This window comes from Thermobia domestica, chromosome 9 (assembly GCF_964235325.1).
Source record: "Thermobia domestica chromosome 9, izTheDome1.hap1.1, whole genome shotgun sequence".
Classification (NCBI taxonomy): Eukaryota; Metazoa; Arthropoda; class Insecta; order Zygentoma; family Lepismatidae; genus Thermobia; species Thermobia domestica.
The window spans coordinates 284,517,155-284,544,592 of record NC_137462.1 but is presented as its reverse complement, the minus strand read 5'-3'; the positions used below and the strand labels follow the sequence as shown (position 1 = coordinate 284,544,592).

General features: G+C 35.9%; 1 long non-coding RNA gene across 1 annotated transcript in view; it reads right to left on the bottom strand.

Annotated features, from left to right (window-relative positions):
• LOC145694272 (uncharacterized) overlaps positions 1-27,438 on the bottom strand; it is a 112,638-nt gene that overhangs the window by 19,467 nt on the left and 65,733 nt on the right. The window contains exon 2 of the long non-coding RNA XR_014132994.1: positions 18,491-18,673. This is a non-coding gene — a long non-coding RNA (uncharacterized LOC145694272). The remainder of the gene's footprint in view (positions 1-18,490; positions 18,674-27,438) is intronic.

Sequence of the window (27,438 nt, the reverse complement as noted above, 5' to 3'; positions counted from 1 at the left end):
ACTGTTATTGTTGGAAAACCAAATATTAGTTGAAGAAACTTGTGTTTTACATCAAAGGTAAGAAATAATACTAATAGTTTTACTAATGTATTTACATATGTACTATTAGTACCGGCACCTATCACTCACCCGTCAAACGTATGAGTGATAATGTCCCTCGGTGTCGGCAAGTCGACGAGCACACTATTCACGGAAAATATTTTCTAAAGTACAAAATTGCTTATTTTACTTCATATAGGCTATAAGCATAATCCATACATTAATTTGTTCTATTACTATCTCAAACTAAGGTAAGTTTTTTTTTTTTTTTTTAAATTATTTAGTGCATTCAGAATTTTATAAAGGTCTTATGTTGAATGTTGTATACGGTACCTTAACGTGAAAGCCTCTAATTCGCTCAAGGAAAGTTTAAAATCTGATAAAAAATCACTTTCAATGTGATTGCCTTAGTTGTACTAATAATATACTAAGAAATAGCTCAAAAACCCAGGTGGGTTTTAAAGTGGGTTTTTTCAGGTGGGTTCCACTTTTAAAGAACTGGGCCCACTTGGGCAAACCCTGTTTTCGGACATTGAATATTACCTTTATTCAACGATAACCTCTCTCGTATTATCGCTGCTACCAGGTAGTGGTCAGTGTCATAATCAGCCCGTCTAAACGACCGGACATCAATTATGCTAGATTGTCTTCTTCTATTTAGTAAAACGTGATCAATTTGATTATGTGTTTTTCCGTCTGGTGATGTCCAAGTGTATTTATGAACGTCGCTATGTGGGAATTTTGTACTCTTCACGATTAGGTTTTTGGATGTTGCAAAGTTCACGAGTCTAACACAGTTGTCATTACTTACCTTATGCAGACTTTCGTTCCCTATAATCAGTTTGAAAATATTCTCTGGTCCTACTTTCGCATTGAAATCCCCTAATAGAATTTTCATATGCAATAATACATGCACGCAGTCAATGCGAGGTCTGGGAGTCCCGGACCCCCCCCCCCCTCTTCGAGAGCAGAAATTAAAAAAGATAAGGAAAGATGAAACAAAATGAAATGATAAAAAGAAGAAATAGTGTTAAAAATAAACTGCAGGAAGGTTTTGGTTTCTCTTTCTTATGAGGAGATTTGTATCACTTGCAATATCTACATGGTAACGAGGTGAGCGAGTTATTCTGGAAGAGTAAGGGAATTTTAAATTTGTAGAAAATTTACGGAATTATCAGAATTTCTCCTACTAGTCAGTGAGATTTCAAGCTTCCGAAAGCATAGGTGCCGTTGTGTAACAGAGTGGACATTTTTTATCATAATATTTTGTCATCGTCAGGGTGTTTTAACCTGTCATTTGGAACAGACAGTAGCTGACGGAATAATAAAAAACAAAAATTTATGTGGAAAGAAAGTTCTGTTAACATTTGATTCAACAGAAAAAGGAACGCAGATACAGAGGTTTTCCGTCTCCATTTGGCAAATTTCGACTTACTTGAAAATTTAGAAGAATCCATGGCGCCATGTCCGTAAGTGCTCAATTTGTTTCCCTTGGTTCCTAATAATATATCGACAGCGTAATATCCACTGTAATAGGCTTCAGTGAAGAACTGAGAGAGGAATCTTGTGCCATTCCCTTTGCACAGCTTTCCAAACTCCTTCCACAGTTTTCACACGCCGTCTTCCCAAAGCCCGCATCAGCAATCCAAATGCACAATAGTCGATAGGACTTGCATCTGGAGATTTAAGAGGTACCTCATTGAAAGGTGTCACCTGTATACCACTTGCCTCCTTCATCTCCCTGTAGAATACGTGGGACGATCGTGAGGTATGTGATGAGGCCTTGTTCATGTGAATGCGTAATAGATTAGCGTCGAAGTCCTGAGCAACGTTGTTGATCGTGACGGGGACATATAGCCTCGTTACTGACGTCCCCATTAACCCCCATTTATTTATTTATTCAGATTAGCGTCATTTCCGTACATTATAGAAATCTCATGCTCGTAGATCGGCCGCATGATTTGCTCCTGAAAATACTAGGAATTTATTTTGCAGTTTTTCGCACCCTACGAATCTTCAGTTTACCTCGGTAACAGTAGCCAGTAACGACCATGAACCCTTTTCGGAAGGATTTTTTACAAACACGGACCCACCTTCTAAAGTTCTTGACGCCTTTCTCTAGGTACATGATGGCTCTCGGTTTGCCGCAGTGGGAAAGGTAAATCCATGCTTCATCGAGCGTTACGACGTACATTCACCTGTTTTGCCAGATGGCGTTCGTACAGCTTCTGGGCGTTAGCTTTCGTTCCTTTTGGTGGGCATCCGTGAAAAGATGGCCGCGAGCTTTCATGACTTTTTTCAGCTTGAGCTGATGGTGTAAGGTTCGGCTCACAGTTCCGAAAAACACGTCAAGATGATTAGCCATACAACATTGTGTTGGCGGATTTTCTTGCATTGCCATTTTGCGAAGTTTCCTCTGCATGGTGGAGGTGGCCTTGGTGCATTCCCGCTTCCTAGGCAACTTCGTTGGTGATCCAAATGGTGGAGCCTCGTTGCCCTTAAACTTTTTAATAACTTTATTTATTACAATTAAATTGATGTTACAACCATTCTTCTTGCACTGTTTTCTAAGGTCCCCTTCATTCGCGGCCACTGAGTTGCGCCACTGCTTGAGAAAAGACAAGCAAGCGACAGCAGGTACCAAGGCTTCTTGTTATTTTCTGTTTTTCCCCCCTTTTATTGCCCAAGTTATGAGTGGTGTTGTCAGGACACATAGAAATACATGGAACACACATACAAACGTTCATGGTTCGAGATTTCAGTGTCCATTCGGCGACTATCCCGTTCATATAGTTCGTAGAAGCATTTCCATTGTCTCAAGTTATTCCACTTTGAGAAATTGCTGTTAATAGTAAGCAAGCACTTCTTATTTTGCTGCTTAAAAAGAAGAAACGTAGAGGGAAAAAACGAATGTCCGTGCATCCTATGCTATCAACGAGATAACAAACTGGCCTGTATCATACTTTGTATCGTGATCTCTCTGCAGACAAAATGAAGTTCTTTAACTACTTCCGTATGTCGAAAATTTTGAGATATTTAGAACTAAATCTGTTTTGAAGATGCTGACATGAAGGGGAATATTTTAGATTCCCCGGATGACAGTTGGCCTGAACTAGCTTGAATGAGGTTCCTAAGGATTCACAGGACGGCTCTCTTTCTGCTAAGAGATTTGCCTTAGAGGAACATTTTCATGAGAGCAATCCTGTCATTAGGACTATATACAAATGCATATTATTTCCATACTTTTTTTTTTTTTTTTTTTGAGGTGTTGCAGCTCCAAAGTCAACATAAACTTTGTAATTAATTTCTCAATTTATATTTTTTAGTTAGACTCTGGTAATACTCTTCCACTTACCTAAATTTTTGATTATATAATTTTATTACTTACTCCGGTGCTTGTGGTCCCTAGATCGATCCCAGCTCGCGCCATGTGGACTTTGTGGTGGACAAACACCGTGCTCGTGGGTTTTCTCGGGGTTTTCCGTTTCCTCCCATTTTCTTCATTTCATTCATTTCTCATCATCACCGTCTCCTTTAGCCTAAACAGCATATCCGTGGGACGTAAAACTTAAAGATTTCATTTCATTTTTCATTTCTATTACTTCATTTCAACACCTACGCTACTAGGCTATATGGGACGTAGATCTACAATCCACAGTACCTGCCATCGGAAATCGAACCGGACTCCTGCAAGGGTGCAAGTTCTAAGCATTTAGCCACAAAGAATCCCATAAATATATATATATTTGGTTTTGTTAACAACATATTTCCGTCCTTTACTTCTTTCTTCAATGATTTAATAATAATAATATTAATATTATTATTATTATTATTATTATTATTAATAATAATAATAATAATAATAATACATAATTCTGTAAAGACAATAAAGTGGAGCGTTTCAATATTTTTTGAAATTAGTGTGGAAACCAAAAATGGTACATGCGTACCGAGTTTGGTATTAGTGAACAGATTAGAGTCGAGATGGAATATTATTCTTGGGACACAATTGATTACAGAAAACCGCTTCTCCCTACCTATTACTGTTTTTACCTTATAGTAATCAACGTTTAAACTGGAAATAGTTGATTTATGCCATTTCTGCTTTAAATAGAGGGTTAAGAGGGGAGATAGTACATATATTTGAAATGCTAAATTGATTACAAAAACACTTTTCGATATCTATTATCGTTTTTATTCTATGGCGATTAACACTGGAAGCGGAAATGGTTGATTTCTGCCACTACCGATATGAATAAAGTGTTAAAAGAGAAAATGCGAACTATTCTTAGAACGCTAAGTCGATTCCAAGGAAACTGAACTTGTTCTCTTATCGGTTTTCTTTATATAGATTAATATAGAAACCGGAAGTCGTACTGGATTTCTACCACTTCCGGTTTTAATACAGTATTAAGGATAGACATGGAAGATATTCTTGTAACTCTTAAACCCCTTCTCGCTATCTATTATGGCTTTCGCTTTATAATGGCAACGTTAAAACCGGAAATGGTTGATTTTTACCACGTCCGGTTGATTAATCGTCTTCGTTAACGAACTCGGACGAGATACCATAATCGCTCCACATATCTATTGTAAAAACATAATATAATAATATGGCATTTGTTCAAGAGTTATCGTAGGAGTAACGAACGGACGGACTAAGAATATAATATTATAAGTCGCGTTACGTGATAATAATAATAGTTATAAACGTATTCGGAAATGATTCATTTGGCAAAAGGGGTGGCTGCTAATCTGATGATGAATGACTAATACCCAAAGAACAAAACATAATAAAGGACTAGGCAGAGTTGGATTTACCACTAGGCCCGAGTCTAGGGGCGCAACGTTTTGAGGGGAGCACATTGAATAAAAAATTAATTAGCAAGACGAGGAAACTGCAAAGATATTATATTATTATTAATAATAATAATAACACAAGTCAAACAGTCTCCAAATAATTGATTTAGTAAGTCTATTGGCGTTAATCATTGGTCGTCGAAGCCAAATAGAATTTTAACGTTCTACTTGCAGTAGATAGTAGCGAAGAGGCGGGTAATTATGGTGTACTGCACTTCCCTCGTAACCCTCTGTGCATGTGCTCCTTAATACCTTGTCAAAATATAAATCTAGATAAAGTTAAACAATTCGACAAGGGCGCCCATGTTGTGGTTTACAAGGGGGCAGTATAAGCGACGTTTTAAAAATTGTTTCAAATTTTGATGTAACTAATGTAAAAATTTTATTGGATTTTCGATATTCTGAAGTACAATTTCCTCTGGGGGGGCGATCGCCCTACCTTGCCCCTCCTGATGGGTGCCCTTGTAATCCGATTATTTTATTTCCTTTAATGAAATTCTTAGTGTTGGAATATTCAAAATGTTACGGTCGAAAATTCAAAACGAATTTATTTCATTATTGCGCCAACGTATATTGTAAAACTCATCATTCTCTGTAACTATTTCAAACAACAAGAAAAGATCGTGAATTTATAGTAATTAAAGTCTTTCTTCACAACATATGTAAAATGAAAATTCATTAGAATTTCTATTAAAACGAAATAAAGGTATGCATAAATTAAGTTTTTCATTATTATTTTCTATTGTGTTAAAAATTTCCCCCACCGGGGAGGGGTAATAAACCCGCGACTAGGACAGGCACGGAAAGATCAAGTGTGCATGTTTCGTCTGATTAGCACCTTTTCTTCTTTTCTTTCTTCCTTTTTTTTTTTTTTTAACAATATATACATACATTGGCATCGAGATACACTGGCAACCTTGTGCGGTGACCGCCACTACAGTGTCCCCGTACGAAGGCTACAAGAGATGCTCGAGACAGTTGCGCGAGAGCGGTCGGTGGTGGCAACCGTTTTAGTGGAAGCAAACGAAGGCAGCAATTTAAAGCAATGCTTCACAAGCAGTTGTGCCACTGCAGTGGATGAATATGAAGAGGGACTAATGACAGAAACAATAAAGTGGGAGTCATAAAGAGCCGCAACATAGCCTTCTTAAAACGGCTTTGTTTGGGCGGCATTTTAGTTAGTCACAGTGCGGAAACCCACATACCGGTACTTGGAAACAAATTTAAGAAACACTCATAACAATGGTTCTGTTTTGGGCGTTATTGTCGTCCTCGCGGAAAAAAACAACTCCGTTCATAGGAAGCCACTGCACAAGAGTGCAGGACGCCATACGTCATGTCGGGTGAGTTCATTCTGCTCGGGAAGGAGAAAGAACGAAATCGGCCAAACGTAGGCTAAACAACCTCTGTATTGTAAAATATTTTACAAGACATTATTTAGTATGCACTTTTTATAATAGAGAATATGTAGTTTTTATAATAGTTGAGGTCATAATGAAAGGAAATTTGTTATATTTGACTAAACAGACGAAGGACATAAATATTGTATAATCATCTTGAATATATATATATTTGCGAAATCTTTTACTCTAGATTTCTTTATAATTTGATATTTAAATACTTACCAACATATCTTCATTTTATTGTCCTAAGAAACTATTATTTGTTGATAGTTAAGTAGTATAGATTGATCGATATCCTGGGCCTTCAGAATTTCATGTCACGCGCCCTCTCCTCGTTACGAAATCCTGGGTAAAGGAACCAATGTATGTTAAAGTAAAATAGTTTAGAATGATCGAGCCCCTGGTGTGATGATCATAGTATTTCCTGTCACGGACCCCCTTCAATAAATCCTGGCTACGTGCGTGAAAATCAGATATAACTAACAATCAGAGAATAATACATAACTGTACAATACAGAAGAAACTCTTGTCACGAGACATTACGCATTGGTTGAAACTTAATTGTGTGAGCAACTGAATTTACAAAACTTGGAATGTGTTTTGTACCATTCCTTATCTCATAGCATAATTTACGCATTATGTTATCTAATTTTACAATTTCCCTCTTTTTTTTTTTTTTTTTTTTTTTCGTAGGATAACGACTGAATAATACATGTAACTGCAACCGCCATCCAAAACGATGACTTATAGCAGGAACCGAACTTGTAAAACCACGATTTCAAGTTTCTGCTAGATTATTAGTTCTATCACCTACGTGTAGTGCAGTGGTCGAAGTGAGAAGCTGGTTTTTCGGTGATCAAGACATACCGTCAATTAGTAGCGTAGCGAGGATGTGTGTTGGGGGGGGGGGGGGAACAAGTGCTTTTATAGGTACATATAGAAAAATTACAAACAAACAAAATATAAACATAAAATATATTAAAAAAATTACAAACATTAAAGTACCAAAGTACATTGTCGGACCTGTTTGGGGGGGAGGACCCACCGCCCCCCCTTCCCTTCGCCAGTGCCGTCAGTGAAAAGAGGATGCTAATATACGAAACATTGAATAAATCCATTTTTATACACATTAACTGTACAATAGCTTTGCACGTCAAAGATTTTAAGTTGGCTGCACCAACACTTTTATTTTCTTTTTCTTAATACTTTTATTTTGTTTTTAAAAAGAGATGTATACAAAGTTCACCCTTGCTTCCACGCAAGTACTCATGTTGGTTGTATTTAGGTTAGACATTCGTCCGGTATTTTGACTTGCTTGTCCGATGTCCGGCATGAGATTAAAATTGTACACTAAATGTTCATTAATTTTTCAACTACTAATTCTATTCTCTTTGGAGTAACGAAAGGAATCGTTTGTCGATGAACATGTATAAAGGAGAGCTTATAATTCTCTTTGATATCGAGGTGTGGAGTGGAATTGGTTGAAGAGTTGAAGGCAGGAAAACTTTTCGAGTATATTTTGTGCGTGACATAATTATATTGGCAATTATATTTGCTTTTCTGTTTTAAATATGTTTTAATGATGGTAGGCTAGAGAATTACGTGTGTTAACTGAACGAGAACTGGAATATTCTAAGTGAATTTAATAAATGCTTCAAAGCTATTAAATTATAACTTAGAATCGCTCAATTTTCTGTGAAGTAGCCAGTTTCAAGCTGTTCACATTTTTAACAAACAATGATGTCGCATATGGGTACTGCAGGAGGGTGTCCAGTATTTCCATTTTGAAAAGTCGTGTGTTGGTTGCACATAAGGGCCACATAACATAAAATGAGTCATGGGTAATGGGCAGTCTGTTGAAACTGAGATCGGAAAGTATAGTTATGAGTAATAATAAAGAAATAGAAATAGTCCGAGTGCGGTATTTACAAGAAAAATATAGCTTAAGTAATGAAAAAAAATCTGTTGTTTTGTTTATAGTCAGGTTCCTTAGGGGCCAATCATGGTGTCCCGTGTGCAGTTTGATGGTTAAGTATTGCGAATGCTTTCATCTTTTCAGGTGCATATTGAAGAACACGAAAAGCGATGGTGGAGGTCTGAGGTCCGCGACTGGCCAATATGGCGGCGAATTCAAGATGGCGACCAAGCTAGGTTTAAAAACCGCTGTATCTCGTTTACCTCTCATCCGATTTTGATGCTCTTTTTTTTTAATTGTAGGTCTATATTAAAGCTATATTTAATGTTATTACACATTTTACGCTAAATACAATAGTTTTCTAGGTATTTCGCAAAAGCCAATTTTTGAAAAAAAAATGTTTTATGTTTATTAAAACAAAAAAATGTTTTCTGTTTATCAGAAAAAAATAGTATTGCGGGTGTTTTCATCTTTTCAAGTACTTCTTCGAGAACACGAAAAGCGATGGTGGAAGTCTGAGGTCCGCGACTGGCTAATATGGCGGCGAATTCAAGATCGCGGACCGGTCTGGGACCTCAGACTTCCACCATTGCTTTTCGTGTTCTCCAAGAAGTACTTGAAAAGATGAAATCACCCCCAATATTTAATCATCAAACTGCACATGGAACACGTTAATGAACCTGACTATAACGTGAAATTAGAAATTGTACATCCATGAGGAAATTTGTATTGTGTTCGAAAAATCCAGGTGTTCATTAAAAACTTTAATTCTGATGAGTCAATACGATATGTAAAATATCTAAGTTATAAGTTGAAATGAATCATTTATGAATTATTAATTGTTCTACTAAATAATAATACCATAATATACAGTATTTAAGACTAATAGTTTCCATTTTCTGTGTCCTTTACTCATTGTCATTTTAATCAAACTCTTCTTCATCACTGTCATCGAATTGTTCACATTCCTCATTTGAAGGATTGTCACAATTTTGCTCATTTCCAGAACAGCTGCACATCTCTGTACATGGAATTCCATGCTTGAAACACTTACAGGGGGACGCACAACGTGATTGCACACACGAACACCGTATTGATGACATAATTTCTACAGGTCCACAGGGAAGCTCACTCATCTCTGGAACAAACTGACCATTTTCCAACTTCCAACCACATTCTAATGGAGATGGGAGACAAGGTGTAGCAATATCTGATGTATTCCAAATCATTGCTTGCAAATGTGCTTTTCTAACTGCAGGACGAAATGAAGCTAAAGTTGGAGGAAGACTGGACTTTTTTTTTTTTATTTATTAAAATAACCACCATCTTACTTCACTTAACTTTTGAAGTTTCGGCTCTTGTAAGTACACTGAACAAATATACTCTTCCAAACCATTGTAGATTTCATCTGAAACATTCAAAGTTCTGCCAAGAGAAGAAAGTGCGTGAATCACTCTTTCATTTGCTTCAATGAAGCGGTTCCAAAAAGCAGTTTTTGTTTTTCCAGAAAAAGCACCAGTGACGTCACTACCAGATATAGCATGCATCCCAGTCAGTGCATTTGCTCGCTGTGGTCCCAGTTTCGCATACATTTTCTCTACCTCAATTTTCCGAGGTTTAGGTCCAATGAGAAAAAAGAATGTTTTCGTTGGGAGCTGTGGATACCAACTGATGAGCAATACTAATACATCAGTATCAGGGGAGAACACATTTATGACTTTTGCACCTCTTCCAGTGGCATGTAGGGCATGCAAGATAATTTTCGTGTCAGCCTCTTCTAGAGTAGTTTTCAAATCTGATACAACTAACTTTGAAGCTTCTGCAGTATCCTTGTAGGACACAATGATGCGTTTATTGTCATTATTAGCCTTTTTGATTAGTTCTTTACTTAAATACTCCGTCAGGGATGCCTTAGTCTTTATATGTGAAAGCAGTTTCTTAATGGGAACTGATTTGATGCTGGTGTAAGCCTCAATTTTATATTGAACAGGTGGTTTTCCATGTTGACGACGGTCACGACAAGCATATTTCAATGAATTTTCGAGATATGTGTCAAATACAACATGAACTTCAGAGTAATGCTCATATTTCCGAAAGATTTTTCTGCAGAACTGATTTGCTAAGTCTGACACATTCTTTGCATTATTGTCCAACTTCAGAGAATTGAGCTCTGCCATTCCATCTACGATTGCAACTGGCATTACTGGACTGTCAGAAGCTGCAACTTGTGAGTCATCAGGATTTTCGCATATTTCCTTGTCTTGAAGCTCTTCTAAATGATGAAGGAGTTCGCTCTTAAGTTGTATACGATGCATGGACCCATCACTGCAAAATATAGATCTTGGAACGACACTCAGCTCATACATACCGATACAATCATCTAATTTTAAATCTGTTCGTGCTCGACACAAAAGGACAAGTCTAGCAAACAACTTTCTGTTTTCCTTAACCTCCACTACCCACTCTTTAGTTTGCACTTTTACTTTCTTTCCCATCAAACTAAACAGTTTAATTTTCTTCTGGGGAAGAGTATCCCAAAAATTTCTTGTCCGTAGCATTATCCGCTGTTCTGCAAAAGACTTGTGCTGTGCTAATCCCTGGACTGGCATGGAAGTGACATCATTGACAACCTCAGGTGGTGCGACAGTCATTGTTACAAGATTGATCAAGTCATTACCTTAATGTTTGAAAGGGTTTACAAAATTCTGGGCACACAGAGTCATCTTGGTCAAATTATTTTGGTAGCGAGATGACTTCGGTCGGCTTACCTCATGATGAGTCTTTCCTTCTGAACACCTGGAACACGTTCTGTTACTTCTAAACAAATCTTAACTAGTTCAGGTGTTACTAAAAAGAATTTGGTGAGGGTCTGTGGGCTTTGTGCTATGCCTACTACTCCACCTGCTACCTTCATTTTACGGAATTCCTGTTCAAGAGCTTCATCAGATCCAAGATTACAAAATAAGACTTCAGATTTATTTGGAGCCCGTACGTTCCTAATATTGGTCCAAGTTTCCGTATCTGACGTCTTTAAAAATTTCATTTCAGCTGTATGCCAAGCACATAATGCAATGTAGTTTCGCATATTCATGGCAAAAAAAAAAAAAAAAAAAAAAAAAAAACTTTGTGAACTCCAAAGCTACTAGCCTTAGATCCCAGTCACGACTTTGAATTGCTCTTAAAAAGCCAGCATTGTTCTTAACAAACTTTAAAGTTGGACGTTGATTCCCTGAACATGCTTTTTCACAGAATTCATCAAGTTTTTCAAGCGTGTTTTCTTCAACCAAGGCAGTGTTGAATTGATGATTCTTTAAGGATACTTCTTCACTGTCTCCTTTTTGCTACGCTTCCCATAGATTTGTTCCATGTGAAGACATTGTTTGTTTGTCTTTTTCGTCCCTGGAGTGCCATTCCACTTGCTGACTGAACAATGCATGAAGTGTCAGTATATGAGCTCGAAGTGATCGCTGTACAGGTTTCCCTTCTAACATTCTCTTGACAATATTTTCGATATATATCCCACTTTCAACCCAAATCTCAGGAATACCACTTTCGTCAATATAGCTACCTATAGCTCTTAATTCTGCCATTAAAATATGCAAGTCCCCAGGTATCAAAACCCAATTTTCCTTCGCAATAGTCATTTTTAAATGAAGTAGTGGTCGATATATGCCCAAGCCAGCTGTGACAACCAATTTCTTAGACTGACTTTGAACTTTTTTATTTACTTTCTCCAAATGACTCATCACAGAGTACAACACAGTAACATTGGTTTCTGTTTCCGGAAGTATTGACATTATGTTGTTCGTTTTTGCATTACTTTTACCTACCATTAAATTATGTGCAGACCATGTTAGAGGTAGCCCAGACTGATTGCTGGCACTACTTTCAATACCAATGCAACCAGTTAACATCCACACAAAATCTTTGGTCGCAGCAGAAATTAAAAGTTAAGGCTCTTTTCTGGTGGGGGGTCTATAGAGATAACTGGACTATCAGGTTTCAACAACTTAGGAATGAACAAGGGCTGCATTGAGTATACTGAGTTTGGTAACTCTCTATTTTCCTTCCTAACAGAGATATCTAGAACATTTTTTTTTAAATACACTCAAACAAATTTACTCCACACAAACAATATAAAAATGTCACACAATTCTATTAATGTTATACTATAATCCTTAAAAACATTGTATTTAGCGTAAACTGTGTAATAACATCAAATATAGCTTTAATAATGACCTAAGGCAATTAGAAGAAGATCATCAAAGTCGGACGAGAGGTAGCCGAGATACAGCGGTTTTTAAACCTAGCTTGACCGCCATCTTGAATTCGCTGCCATATTAGCCAGTCGCGGACCTCTGACTTCCACCATCGCTTTTCTTATTCTCCAAGAAGTACTTGAAAAGATGAAACCACCCGCAATACTATTTTTTCTGATAAACAGAAAACATTTTTTTTTTTGTTTTAATAAACAAAACTTTTTTTTCAAAATCGGCTTTTGCGAAATACCTGGAAAACTATTGTATTTAGCGTAAAATTTGTAATAACATTAAATATAGTTTTAATATAGAACTACAATTTTAAAAAAAGAGCATCAAAATCGGATGAGAGGTAAACGAGATACAGCGGTTTTTAAACATAGCTTGGGCGCCATCTTGAACTCGCCGCCATATTGGCCAGTCGCGGACCTCAGACCTCCACCATCGCTTTTCGTGTTCTCCAACATACGTCTGAAAAGGTGAAACCACCCGCAATACTTAACCATCACACTGCACATGGGACACGTTAAGGAACCTGACTATTAAGTCTTTTATGTTAAATATTTTCTTTCGTTTGTTGTTATACTAAGCGTTTTATATTTTGTTATATCATATATTCAATTGTTACTTTCTTATGTACGAGTGTATACTCTTACACATATAATTGTCCTGTTTTGGCATAGATGGATTTAGGGGTTGTCTGCCGTGAGGGCGTACCGTGCGGAGGTCTGGAATAACCCTAAGTCGATTGGGGAGTCCTCAAGATCTCCCGCGGGAAATTGTTTAAAATTGTTAATATAGAAACTAGCTTTTTGATCTTTCCATGTATAATTCTGTATAATACAATATAACACGATATTTTTCCTCCTCAGGTAGTTGGGGGCAAGGGCAAAGTCTGCATGTCTCCCGTAACTACTGAGGAACTCTTTCATGGTTTTGAGTCATTATATAAATAGAAATGCAATCTTTTAGGTAATACCCTCATTGTATTTCAAAATTCAGATAGACAGTATGTAGAGTCAAAATGGTAATAACACATACCACTTTTTTTTTCCCACTTCGAACACTGGTGTAGTGTTCTTTCATCCATATTCCATACTTCATTCACAAATAATGGTGGGCTCTTCAGAAATTTACTGCAATTGGGTTTTACGATAGATAAAGTGTGTCTGGAGCCAATGAATTTAGCGACATGAAAATCGGTATAATAGCTCTTTGTTAAAAATAATCAGAACGTGTCCTTACAATATTTCAAATTGCATTTAAATCGAGGGTAGGCACTTTCTATAAATGGGGAATTGGTAGTGGGTTTGATATGTAAAAATAATCGAAAACGATCCATATTAGTTGAGGAATAAATTGAGAAACAATTATTAACTGAGAAAGAAAAACTACAGTGCTTCGCATTTTATATCTACTGCTTTCTATTATAATAACTGCTGAATATAGTATTTTATGCATGGAGCGTTCAGAGCACAAGGTAATCAAGGCATAAAGTTGTGATAATATATATTATATATATACACTTTGTACTGTAAGCAAAAATACATGGAAATTTTAAGTTTGTAGGGTATGTTTAATTATAAGGGAAATTGTACACGGGTATTTCCTTTACGTTGGTTTACATTACCTTGATTTGAGACTTCTAAAATTCACCTTATATTAGAGTGAAAAGTATCTGTAATTTAATAAGAAAATAATTATATTATTCATTAAATTGAAATTTATTGTATGATAAACACTTTACGATATTACATCGTAAATGTTAGATTCACCGGAATTGTAACAGAGTGGTGCTTGAACGATTCATTGTAGAATTTCAAACTCCGATTAGTTAGAATTTCAGAGCTTTGTTTTATTACAAATGTAAACTTAGTAAAGTCAGTGAAGAGAAGGGCGTGGATCACAATTGATGACGATGGGTTTTGGTGGTTTTGTGATTTATATCTCATTAGTAATCTAGCGTTATTTCTTGAATTATTCCATGTTTGCTGCTTCTTCTTTTTTTTTCACTTACACACATCGACTCTCTTACCAGAGTATAATGTAGTAGTTATATACAGAAGAAATTAATCGTTCTCTGAAGTTTAAATTTAATGCATCTTTAATGTGTATATTATATACAGGACGTATTTCATGCTTAAACGTAAAATGTCTTGGGCTTTTGACCTAGTTAAAAGAAAAACAACCCTAGGTGGGTTTTTGTCCTACCTTTGTAACTTCTCATCTCATTTGAATTTAATCTTTTAACGCGTTTCTTTGTAATGCGAATGAAAAAAAAAAAAGAACAATCAAAATTCGCGAAAGAAACAATTGCGGTCTGTTAAAGTTCGATGGAGTATAAGTGCAACAAATTCAAAAGAAAACAACTGCAATTTATTTAATATAAAGTTTAGAGAAAAACTACGAGTGAGTATATAACATTGCTAAGGAATTACTGATAGAAATTATTCCTAAAATCAAGTCTTATTCTCTGACTATCGTCATACAAGTAATTCAAATCAAAATAACTGTAATTTATTAAATAAAAAATATAAATTATTAAATAAAAGTATAATCAACGTTTAAAAACAATATAGAATGTTTGGTTTTTATCACAAACAAATGAGTTATAGTTAGCGTGGGGGCCACCCACTTAAGTGAGCGCTAGCGTGGTAGCAGTCGCTTTCAAGTAGACTTGTAGAGGTTGCAAAAACAACACTTTTAGCGCTGCATCGAATATGCTATCATAATTGGCTGGATTATCAACTCAAAGCAATTAGGGAATAACTATATATTATAGACGAGCTGCTATTTTTTTTTATGAGTCAAATTAAAACCGAGATTTGTTGAATTGATTCTATATATAAAACTGTGTGTGTAAAAGAGTAAGTTATTCCTTTGTAAAAAAGGCCCAGTAAAATATTAATTAACTTTCAGAATCGAAAAATAGGAACAATAAGGGTCCTGAAGAGTGTCCGGTCGGGACGCGGGAGAAATAAGTGTGAAGTCAGTACAATGCCGACTGAATGGGGCCGGTTGAGAACCCTGGTCGTGTCAGAAGTTTTCATGGACTCATGTTATCAGTGTCCCTGTAGCGACGAAGGCATCCTGTAACTCACGAACACTGTTATACGGAGCACAATTGACGTATACTGAGCGACATAATATTCCCCACAGATTTTCCATCGGGTATATGTAAGGGGAATTGGAAGGCCAATCAAGGTGAGTCACGTCATTCTCCTGAAAGCAATCCCTGGTGGTTCCAGCAAAGTAAATACTGGCGTTGTCCTGTTGGAAGATCCACTGGGGAATAGCTATTCGTGCGGCAAACGGCAATATATTGTCTGCAAGTACTGTTTAGTATGTAGTTGATGTCATACGAGACGCACGAAATGCGAGATTTCTTGTATCATAATAACGAAAGCTCACCCCCTCCACGCACATACCATTATCGATTGTCCTACTTGCTGGCGCTTAGAGAACAACTCTTCCTTGTTCTGCATATCGTGTTAATAGTATGGCCAACAATGGGGAACATCCAAATTAAATTTCTTTTCGTCAGTAAAGATGACGCGACGTCAATTCTGCTTTCATGTCACATGTTATGGTTGAAGTCACCCGTCGCTCCTTGTGCTGCCCCGTGAGTCGTGGGTAACGATTATGCTTCTTATATCGGAGATAAGTGCAACGTTTCACAGATCTTGATAGGGTAGATTTATGTACACGAATATTAGGGTTTCACGTCAACTGTGTAACGGATATATAGCACAACAACTTAGGTTTCCAAGAACCTGCCTTTTCTGTTGTGCCGTTAGTTTACGCGGCCTTCCTGATGATTTCCTTACATCATACCGTATTCGAAGTTTAAGAAAATTGTTCACGACAGAGGCAATCCGCGCAATTCTACGTCCAATTTCATTAATGGACACACCTTCTTTATAAGCTATTATTAGCCCCTTTTCGCATTGAGAGAATACTTTGCCACGGCCCATTATGCTTCTCTTAGTCTCCACCTTATACTGACGTCTTTGCCGTAGCGGAATACCTTACACTTCTTTATCACTCATCTGCTATACATCTCGTCTTCTCGTCCAGTGCCCTCTATGCGCAATAGCAGCGCCCTTGCTATGTTTTATTACAGCAAACTTGTGTGTTGGTATTATTTTCCAACACTTCTCTTTGCCTGTCATTTAATTTTCGTTTCTCCTTGTCGTCTATACGTAAAATACTTGATTACGTTGTAACATAAGTACAACAGTGTGTCATTCACCCGCCTTTCCGATCGCATAATATAATTATATCTTGTATCGTTCATATCATTTAGAGACGCACGTTATAACATAAGAGATTATTTAACCTGGCAAGTAGAGCTCCTTCGTGGCTAAGCAGTTAGCGTACGCGCCTTTGGCATGGGACATCGACCGTCGTTGTTTGCGTAATCAAGATGATACTACGTCATCTCCTAAGCTTGAGTAGTTCTATGACTATTTAGTTGACCAGTGCCTAGAAAATTCTACAGTCTTAGTAAGGCTGTGCAACTGTAATGAAAAACGTCATAGAACCCGCAGACGGTGGTAAATCCCGCAAAATGTTGGAATAATAGATTAAATACTCTGCTAAAGAAGTAACATAATCGTTATCGAATTAGTCCGTTTTTGAAGCTAGAAGCCAGGACAAGTGATTATGCTTACGATAGAAAGTATCTCAGCTTGCCAGGTAAAAGAAGAAAGAAAGTATACGTGCAGCTTGGAAAAAAAGAAAAAGAAAGAAAAGTAGTTTTTATGTTTTAAAACGTGTATGGCTATACTTTGATATTTTTATAAGTGTCACAAATTTTAAATGTAAATCGTGTACATATAATGATAAGAATTACATATAGGTGGTGATATTAACGGTAAACGGCCTACTGCACATGGATTAAGATGACAGAACATCTAGCAACTAGTTTAACGAATGCTATTTATAAAAGCCAGCTTGTGTATCCCATTGATGCAATTTGTGAATGCACATGAAACACATTTCGGGAACACATTGGCGGAATTTGAATTCAACGCAAGGAGTTGAATGTTGTATGTTAGTATCAGTGGTCTTTTGAAAAAGTACATGTATGTAAGCATATATGCATAAATTATATTAACCATTTTTCATATTTCCTTGAGCATGGAATTACATATCCTCCTCTGCTCAAACTTTATTAAAATGCATTGAAACAGTGTCAGTTATTAAAGATGTTAGGTAGTGTGAAATCTTTTATCAATCTTAAAATATGTCGTGTCATCATTTATGGCACATTTAAGAATTTGGGAAGGATTTTCACATGTACGCATCTGGGAGCTAATCACTTGTTTATATTTAATGCTTCTTATTTTCAGCACATATGTCCCAACAGAATGACATATATAAGTTAATTACCATGTCAGAGTGCGTGAATGCATACATGCGTATATATATATATATATATATATATATATATATATATATATATATATATATATATATATAATGTGGAATAATCCTGGGCACCAGGTTGTCATTATGAATAAAAATACGAATATGAATGTGGCACCTAGTTTTCTAATAAGTATATTCTTTTCTATATATTAAAAAAATATTAATGTAAAACTGTTTTAAACCGACATTAGTAGTGATGATAACAACATTTCGCTATTACTTGCAATTAGAAACAAGTTCAATGTTGAACCTAGGTTCTCAAGAATATCATTTAAGTTATTCTAGATCATATATTGCTTCCTTTAATTGAAAGACCTAATTTCTTTACGGGTCGTTACACCTCAGAGAGAAAGTTAACTTGGTGCTCAGAAGAGCTTACGCTGATTAGTTTATGTTGAGGTGGTCAGCGCATCGCGAAACATTTTGCACTGTAGTCAGTATTGTATGTAGAAATTTCGTGCCCTCCCCCAGAAGAAAATCTGAAAGGGCTCCCTCTATATTCAATGTTATTATTAACAGTACATTTTAATGAAACATTCCTAGTGTTATGTTTCCTATGGCATAGAGTTTCAAATACTTACGTTTTAGAAGAAATCCTTCCTCCTCGACTTTATCTTCGGAAATTCCAGTATAAAACCTCTCTTTTCAATGCACGAAGCCATCTAATGATTGACTGTTAACATTCCGAAGTCACTCATTCTCTTAGTGTTATTGAACACTTTAAATAGCTCTTGATCGTATTTAAGACCGGGGATCAATATGACCTGTAAGAAGAAGTCACAGTCATGGGTAAGTCAGGAATAATGTAAGATAGTCGGAACTTCAGGATAACTTGGGGCAATAGTATTAAACTCGACGTATTTACCACCAATTCAAGAATAGAGTTCATCTTTGAAATATCGTTTTTAAGTCTAGTGCGAAGGGCAATTAATTTTAATGGTTGCGACGTGCCAATGTCTTGATGCTACTTCTTTTGTAGATTTTCAGAAATAACTAAAATTTCTTCGTCTGAAAGGTTTACACGTACCTTCGGAAATACGATAGAAAATTCATGAAGAATTGTCCGTAAGGATGTAAATTGGTTCTCTATTTCATTGTTCGCGATATCTGGAAGTCTATTATAAACATTAACTCTGAAGGCAGTTGTCCGGCAAGTTACCTGTAAAAATGTAACGCGTTATTGCTAGGTCATTTAAGAACTAATATGTGAGCTATCCAAATATCTATGTTTCAGAATTCAGCTGAACTTCCGCAACAATTTTTACAATCACGCTCAAACTCATTTCGACCTCACACTCACATCATCAGTCTGACCTAAGCTCATTGAAACTCACGCTCACAAACTCATTTCGATCTCACATTCACTCGACTTTCACGCTCACCTCAGCGGTCTGACCTCACACTCACTCGACCTCACGCTCAAAACAGTCTGACCTTACCCTCACTCGGCCTCACGCTCACAAACTCATTTCGACCTCACGCTTACATCATTAGACTGACCTCACGCTCACATAAGCAGTCTGACCTCACGCTCACTTCGTGAGGTTGAGGCCCAGTGAGCGTGAGTTCCGAACTCGTGAGCGCCGACCTCATGAGTTTGGATACCTATGTACAGTACAATACTGCACACGAAGCATTTTATGACCCTTTTTCTCAACTCTTTATTCAAGATCCCACAAAACAGCACTTTTTTTCTCCTAAAGGCTTCTTTCGTCATTCCTATTCTTGCTTTTATTTCACTTTCAGATTTCATGTCAATACTAATAACATTACCCATTTATCGAAGAATAGTTACCTGTTCTATTTTCCCCCTTCCTATTTCTATATTTGACAACGATCCCTTCGTTTCAAACATCATGGATTTTGTCTTGCTAACAATTATTTTCATCCCATACTCTTCACAGCTCTTTCTTAAGTTTCCTAACATGTTATGGATTTCCTCTTCAGATTTTGCAGTAAGCGACATATCATCTGCAAACCGTATACAACTGATCATGCTACCTTCTCGTGAAATGCCGTCTACATTTTGTATGCTCTTTTTTACTTTTTCCTTTAGATAGATATTAAATAGAGGAAATAAAATCACTTGCAGTAGTTGGAGAACAGGAAAGCTTCTCCACGTATTCCTCTTTCACCCTTAGCACGAAGGCTCTAATGAAATACTCCATATTACGTAACAAACAACAGCGGAATTAGTAATCAGCTTTTTGTTTCAGAGATCCTTCCGGTATGCACAATGCCTTTCCCCCAAAGCTAAGGTAAATAAAAATTGCGATTACATGTTATTCTTAAAAAAAAGAAAGAAAAAAAAGAAAAAGAAAGAAAGAGAGAGAGTCCCAGTGCAGTCCCCCTTGCATTTTCATCTGAGATCATAAATTGTTATATAGATAAAACGAAAGGATGGGACAATTTTATAGTGCTTGCACGTTACATCGAACTAAGGTTCTCAGTGTGTCATAGATGAAATTGTTAGTGCTGCCTTTATTATGTCGTTCAAATTAATTGGGAAACAAGTAGAGACCGTACATGGGTACGTGAGAAAACGCAAATGAACCGAATAATTACTTCTCCACTTGTTTCAGAAAACTACCTACTGATTCACCCCATCTCATGTCGGCTAACAAAAGGTGGTAGCGGACCAAAGATAGTCGCTGTTTACCTACGGTCTTTGCACAGTAGGGGGTGTCACTTAGAGGGGAAAATAACTGGAAGTTTTTGTATGAACAGCAATATACTTCTTTGTTATTTTAAGAACCATTTCATTGTTATTTGTCAGCATCGGAAATGAAATGTTAAGCGCGCCATAGACGCACGCACTTGTATTATCAACATGTATGAAAGGTTCCTTTCATCATGCATCTTGAAAGAATTTTTTGTCCACACACGTACCAACATGCTGTCCAGCTTACTGAAAGTAGTTTGAGAAATGTGGAGGACGAGGAAACGCGTCCTTTTTCTTTCTGCAACTGCACGACCTTGGCATGCGACGGAGGAGAAACTCACGTGATTTCTTCCGCTGTCGTGATTGGTGAACCAAAATATAAAACCACCACCTTGCATGAACGAGCCCATACACGGTAAACATGCATGCAGAACGGCAAAAACATCAAACATGTTTTCAGAAGATTTTGAAAACTTTCAACATGAATGAACGAGGCCATACACGATCAACTTGCCTGTGGTTTTATCATTTTTCATGCAAGTCGGGCTGTTTCTTCAGGCATGTGTTTACGTGTATGGGACCCTTTAAACATCACTAAATCTACCACGAAATCATTAAAAGTGGAAACCCTGTTGACTGGTTTGTTTGACTTAAATACAGCACATCGTTTTAGCAAGATTCTTCGTTTGGCTGCGGTTAGTAGCTCAGTTCAAAATGTGACGAGTGTATGTAGACCCTACCCGGTTTTCATATTGAATGGATGGTGGGTAGTTCGGTTTGCTGACCTTTTATAAATCTTCCCCGTCTTTGTTTTGTTTGTTATCATTCCAGCCAGAAATAAATAAAACAGACTTCTTGAGAAGGGAACATTCCGAATTATTGAATTCAATTGCTTAAAATGATTGGTAGCACTGGATACAACACTAAAAGAAACAGAGAAAAAGAGGGAGTCTATAGTTTGCTTAAATTATGCTGTTATACGTCAGCCACTTTTTAACTTCGTTGACGAATTGCCAAAGATACATTTTATTTTCGACAGCAGCGTGATTTCAGAATTAGATTTGAAGGGCAGGGGATAGGTTCCCTACCGATATAACATTTATTTTTTTAGTGCATACGTATACAATTTATTAAAATAAATATAATTGTGAAACTCACGGGGTAGTTGCCTTCTTGCCCTCCTCAGATAACGCTCATGCTTATTATAGTAACATCACTTAAAGATCACTAACAGTAGTAAATCAAAATAACTAATTCACATTTATTGTTTATACAATGAGTATGTTAGAAAGAAAATTATTATTACACGATTTACATTTTAGATATTATATCTAAAGAATTAGTTAGATTTGTGGAAGAAAGACTTCAAAACAAAGAAAAAAAGGAGAAGAAAAGAAAAGAGAAAGTAGAGTATAATGAGATTACAGTAGACTTAAGAAGAGTTAGATCATAATTCTGAGGGATTTTGGTAAAATTGCACACTTCCTAAGTTCTGTTAATTACCTTTACGTAAACAGCGCAGAGCGAATGCATGAACGAATACTTTATAAGGATGCATTAGTGGTTTACAAGCTGCTAAATTTTAAAATGACAATCTAGAAATGTTATAAAAACAACTTACACGAGATTAATATTTTCCTTGTTACACTGTCGAGAAGAAATACATGTTAATTCTGAATATAGATTTTCATTGTAATAGCAATGGTTATGGCTTCTTGAAAGGTCAAATTGATTTCACTCTGTATATTAATATATTACATTAACAATAGAACGCCCACCGATGGAAAATTTGTACTTTATAGATTATTTTTACTTTGCCATATTGTTAATTTTAGATTCAGTTCTAATTTTCTTGTGTGATCTTAATTATTTGAACTAAACAATCAGTGTTTCTTTTAGAAAAAAAAAGTTCCGGGGGAGCACACACAGTATTTGAAGGGGAACATATTATTTTCACACGATATTATTCTATTTATTATTATATTATAGACGTTTTAATTTGGTCTTTTCCTAGCGGCAGTAAGAAACACTATACAATAGTCTAACAAAAATTATGTTCGTAGTCTATAGGATTTGCTAGAAAAGCACGAGTTTATATTAAACATATCTCCAATAGTTCATTTCATTCTCGTAGGTCTGTTCATTAATAATGGCATTTACGTTTACCAGTGCTTAAGCCATTTTTTTTTTTCTCCAGAACTTCAAAACATATTTTAATGAGAGAGATTGATGGTTTGAGGTAAGTTTTGGAGACCGAAAATGATGACTTATTAGTGAAACAAAATACGATAATAAGAATTCAAATTAAGTCTACAAGCGATTCACGTACGGATGACATGAGTGTGAAAACAGGGGCCAGTACTGAAAGATCACGTGAGGAAACTCTCCAATATCAAATATCGTAGAATGATATGAGTGCCAGACATTGAGCCTAGGGAAAAAATTAAAACCTACAAAAAAAAAAAAAAAAAAAAAACTCATTCATATAGTAAATACATGTTAGAAATGAAGTATGACATAGTATGATTTCAAATATAAAGTAGAATGGGATAGAAATATCCGAATGAAATCTCTGGACATATCAAACGTTCCTAAAAGGTAAAATATTCTTAGCACACAGACTAGGTATGGCCAAAATTTTCCGGAATCCGGATTCCGGAAATTTTGTTTTCCGGAATCGGAAAATTTACTTTCCGGAATTCGGAAAAAATCCGGAATTCGGAAAAATCCGGAATTCAGAAAAAATCCGGAATTCGGAAAAAATCCGGAATTCGGAAAATTCCGGAATTCGGAAAAAAATCGGATTACTGAAAAAATCCGGAATTCGGAAAAATTCCGGAATTCAGATAAATTCCGACACTCGGAAAAAATCCGGAATTTAGAAAAAATTCGGAATTTTTCCGATTTTACTTTTCGGATTGCGGAAAGTAAAAATTCTGGAATTGACCATCCCTAGCTAGTAGCTGTTAAAAGAGAAACACAATAATGAATATATATACTGTATTAGTTTCTTGTAGTTAGAGATGCAAAAAAGCCGGCTTTTTTGAATCGATGGTTTTTTTCACATAAAAAGCCGGCTTTTTTTTGGAAAAAAACGAGAATTTTGGAAATTTTGGCTTTTTTCAACTTCATGATTTTTCTATCTAAATAGCTTTCTTATAGTATATTCTATAGTTATTATAAGAATTCCATGACCTGAATGTGATATTTCCCTCTGAAATTCACCATCAAGATGGATGGAGCACATGTTTTACGAATTAAAGCTAACATGAAGAATGTAGTATTTGAGGGTAATTTTAGAGGCTATATAACTTTATTTTAACTTTTGAATTATCGACATCTTTTTTCTTCTCTAGATCATTTTCGTTTGTCATCCGTGTTTCATTTCTAAGAGCTTTTAGTACTCTAGCTTCTAGCGCAAAAGTTAAACTTGCCCGTTTTTCTATTTATCCGTCAAAGCGTACGTTTTTCAATATATCCGTCAAACCGTACTTCCACATTTCTGTTATACTGTATCTGTGAAGTGATTTAGTAATAATTTTCCGGACACAACCTTGAATACCAATTTATACAAATAATCAGTAGCGGATTTAGAAAAGTACTTTAGGAGGGGTTTTTCTGATTGTTTCGTTTCCTAAAAAGTCCTAATTTTATTTGGGAAGTGCTTGAAGTTTATGAGTACAGGCATAACTAATATTTCGTTTCGTTTATATGTTTAGCAATAATTTTCCGGATACAACTTTAAAAATCATTTTATACTGTGAATCAGTGGCGGATTTAGAAAAGTATTTTGGGAAGGGTTTCTTACTAATGTTTAGTTTTTCTAAACATTCGTAATTTTTATTTGACGGGAGCTTAAAGTTTATGAGTAAAGGCATAAATAATAGATATTTCGTTTGTTGCAGACATTCCGTAACTTTCGGGAACGGGCTTCAGTCCGAAAGACCGCCCCCCTAACCTTCGCAAAACCGTCACTGCTGGTAATTAGTAATAATAACGATTTAAAAACAATAAAAAAGGAAGTCGCCCAACTCACAGTACACGCACTATTTCTACATTCACAGATGGAATGAAGAAAAGCTTTGTCAGAATGGTCGAATGCTGGGTTGAATCCCGGACTTCCCGATAGAAGCGCAAAAGCTAATCACTCAGTCATGTTTGTTGTGCAGTTGTATTTAGCTTAACTTAAATATATTCCGTAGTCTTTTTTTTTGGGGGGGGGAGGGAGGGAGTTCCGTAATGATATGTTGAATCCCTCTTGTTAAAAATTCATAAAACTTGAGGATTGGGTAAACTGTGATGGTGGTTCTATAAAACTTAACTGTAGAATTTCAAGAATATACAGAACGAAAAGCTCTAGATGTGCAGCCTTTAAGTGTATCATATAAATCTAAGTGTTTCTCTTATGTTTTATTTTAATTTTATTTTGTTTCAAAAAGAGGGTATGGAATATTTTGAAGTAAAAATACTACATACTATTTTGCTAGTTATTTGTGTATTCTTTAAAAAGAAGTGTTTACTTTTAGGGTTGGCTGGTTTACACCAACTTTTTTTTTTTTAATAACTGGTTTAAACCAGAAAAATAAAAAGAATGAAAAATGCGAATCGTGTGAACTTCATGGTAACGTTTCCAGATATCAAACCACCTGCAATAGTTTTATTTCCCTTTCACCTTTTAATCAAGGTGTCCCATGTTCAATTCTAGGTCGAACCACAACCCTTCTTTCATGCGTAAACGAAGTAGCGGTTCGGATGTCAGTTTAAGCGAAAGTCTTCTCCTTGATAACCTCGGTATTTCGTAAGGATGTTAAGCCTAAATATACGAAACAAACCAAATTCAGGGTGTCTACTGGAATACCAGAAAGTAAATTCATGACTTTTTCATGACTTTTCATGACCTTTTTGTTCAAATTTTCATGACCATGGCGATAAAAATTTACCATTAGTAATAATAAACCCCTACCATCAGTGGTGCATCGGAACTATGCGGGTTGCTAGTCTTAAATATCACTTACTGTGAATCTTAAAGAAAGAATCTAAAATTCTGCCGCCTTGTGCTCGAGCACAGAATAGCACTTACCTAAATACGGGCCTGCTCTTACCAGTAATTCACTCTATACTGTATTTGAAGTTTTAATTCTGAGTATAATTATCCATCTAGCAGAAATTCGTCTGAAATTAAGCACTCAGAGAACTGCCCAAAGCCAAAACAAATTATAAAAGAAATTCGTTTTATAAAAATCATCAAATTTAAAATCTGCAAACTCAAACGAATAATATTATTTTCATAAGTCTAAAGGCCCAAAAATACACAATTTACATTTCTTAGAAGTAAAGAAATAGCAGATCAGAAAGTTGGACAGTAAAAAGTTGTTACTATATTACAGAGACTAGATGGAGAGCAGCTAGGAAGACAGTAAAGTACCAGTTAGCCAGCACTTGGAGGAAATTCTCACAATTACTGACCTGATACAACTGTTTCAGTACATGCAATATGAGGTATAAAAGTATGAAGTATAAAAATATACTCTGAGATTTCAGATTTTCATGACCAGTTGGGTAAATAAAGGACTTTTTCATGGCTTTCATGACCACTAAGCAAAATATATGACTTTTTCATGACTTTCATGAGAAGTAGACACCCTGAAATTGTATATTTCTGCATGCCTAAATGCGTGTTGTTTTATAAAGAAGCCAATATTGCTTAAATATATTGATAGAAATTGGCAAAATTTATCGATTGCCTACGTAGCTTCCAACATTAGCTTGGATTGGACTTTCAATGATATCTACGTACCGGTACTAAATTTGTAATTTAATACCTCAGTTTTAGCGTACTGATTATGGTACGTTGACCTTTAAATTTTACATGCAAAGCAATAACAGGATTTTCCCGTTATTGTCTTACATTTCAAGTAATGACGGGATTTTCCCAATGGGTAGGGCGGGTGATTCTCAACTTAAGAAATTTACTGACCGGATTTTTTTAAGCTTATGTGAGTTCTTCCGGAATAATCCCGATGTTGCATAATAACACCAAGGCGAAACAAACTTATTTCTGTGAATATGTAATATAAATACATAAAGCAAAAAATCTAATTTAAAAAAGCCTGGTTTAAACCAAAAAAGCCTGGTTTAAACATCCCCAAAAAACGGGTTTTTGGCATTTTGAAAAACAACCACGGTTCTTGCCAACTCTGCTTACTTTTGTATATAGGAGGTTAAAAAATTCTTATTATATACATTGGTTAATCCTGTGGAATTCATAATGTAAATATGTTGAAGAAAAATTGTTTGAAATATTTTTTCGAAGTTTATAGTTTATTTTCGATGTGTTATATTATTATCAGCATCAACCACTAATTAAATGATTTTTTGTGTTATAGAGAAGCGATACAAAGTCTGTTTTATCAATTTAAAGCAGTATTTGAAAAAAAAAACAAAAATTTCCCAAGCAAAAAAGCAAAGCAGAAAAAACCGAGTTTTTTCCAAAAAAGCCGGTTTTTTTCCGAGCCCTTGCATCTCTACTTGTAGTTTGATATGTCTTTATCACTTACGTAGACAATTGCTACTGCAGTTATTTACTGCTTTATGAGGAAGGTCTTATTTTCACACAGAAAGAAGTCGCCCGTATGTCTCAAACATTATTGCGTTCCCACCTGCAGCTGCTCCAAAGCACTGCAAACTACTTTTTAACCAGGCGAAAGGCAGTGAAGGAAAATAAAACTCAACAAATATTCTAATAACATTCGCTTATTGTCAACATATTTACAGAGAGCGCAGAAAGTGTTCGTACACCGTGCATACTTTATATTGGAAACAGCTAGCATGAGAACGGGAGGTGGAAAATATATATATAATCAGAAT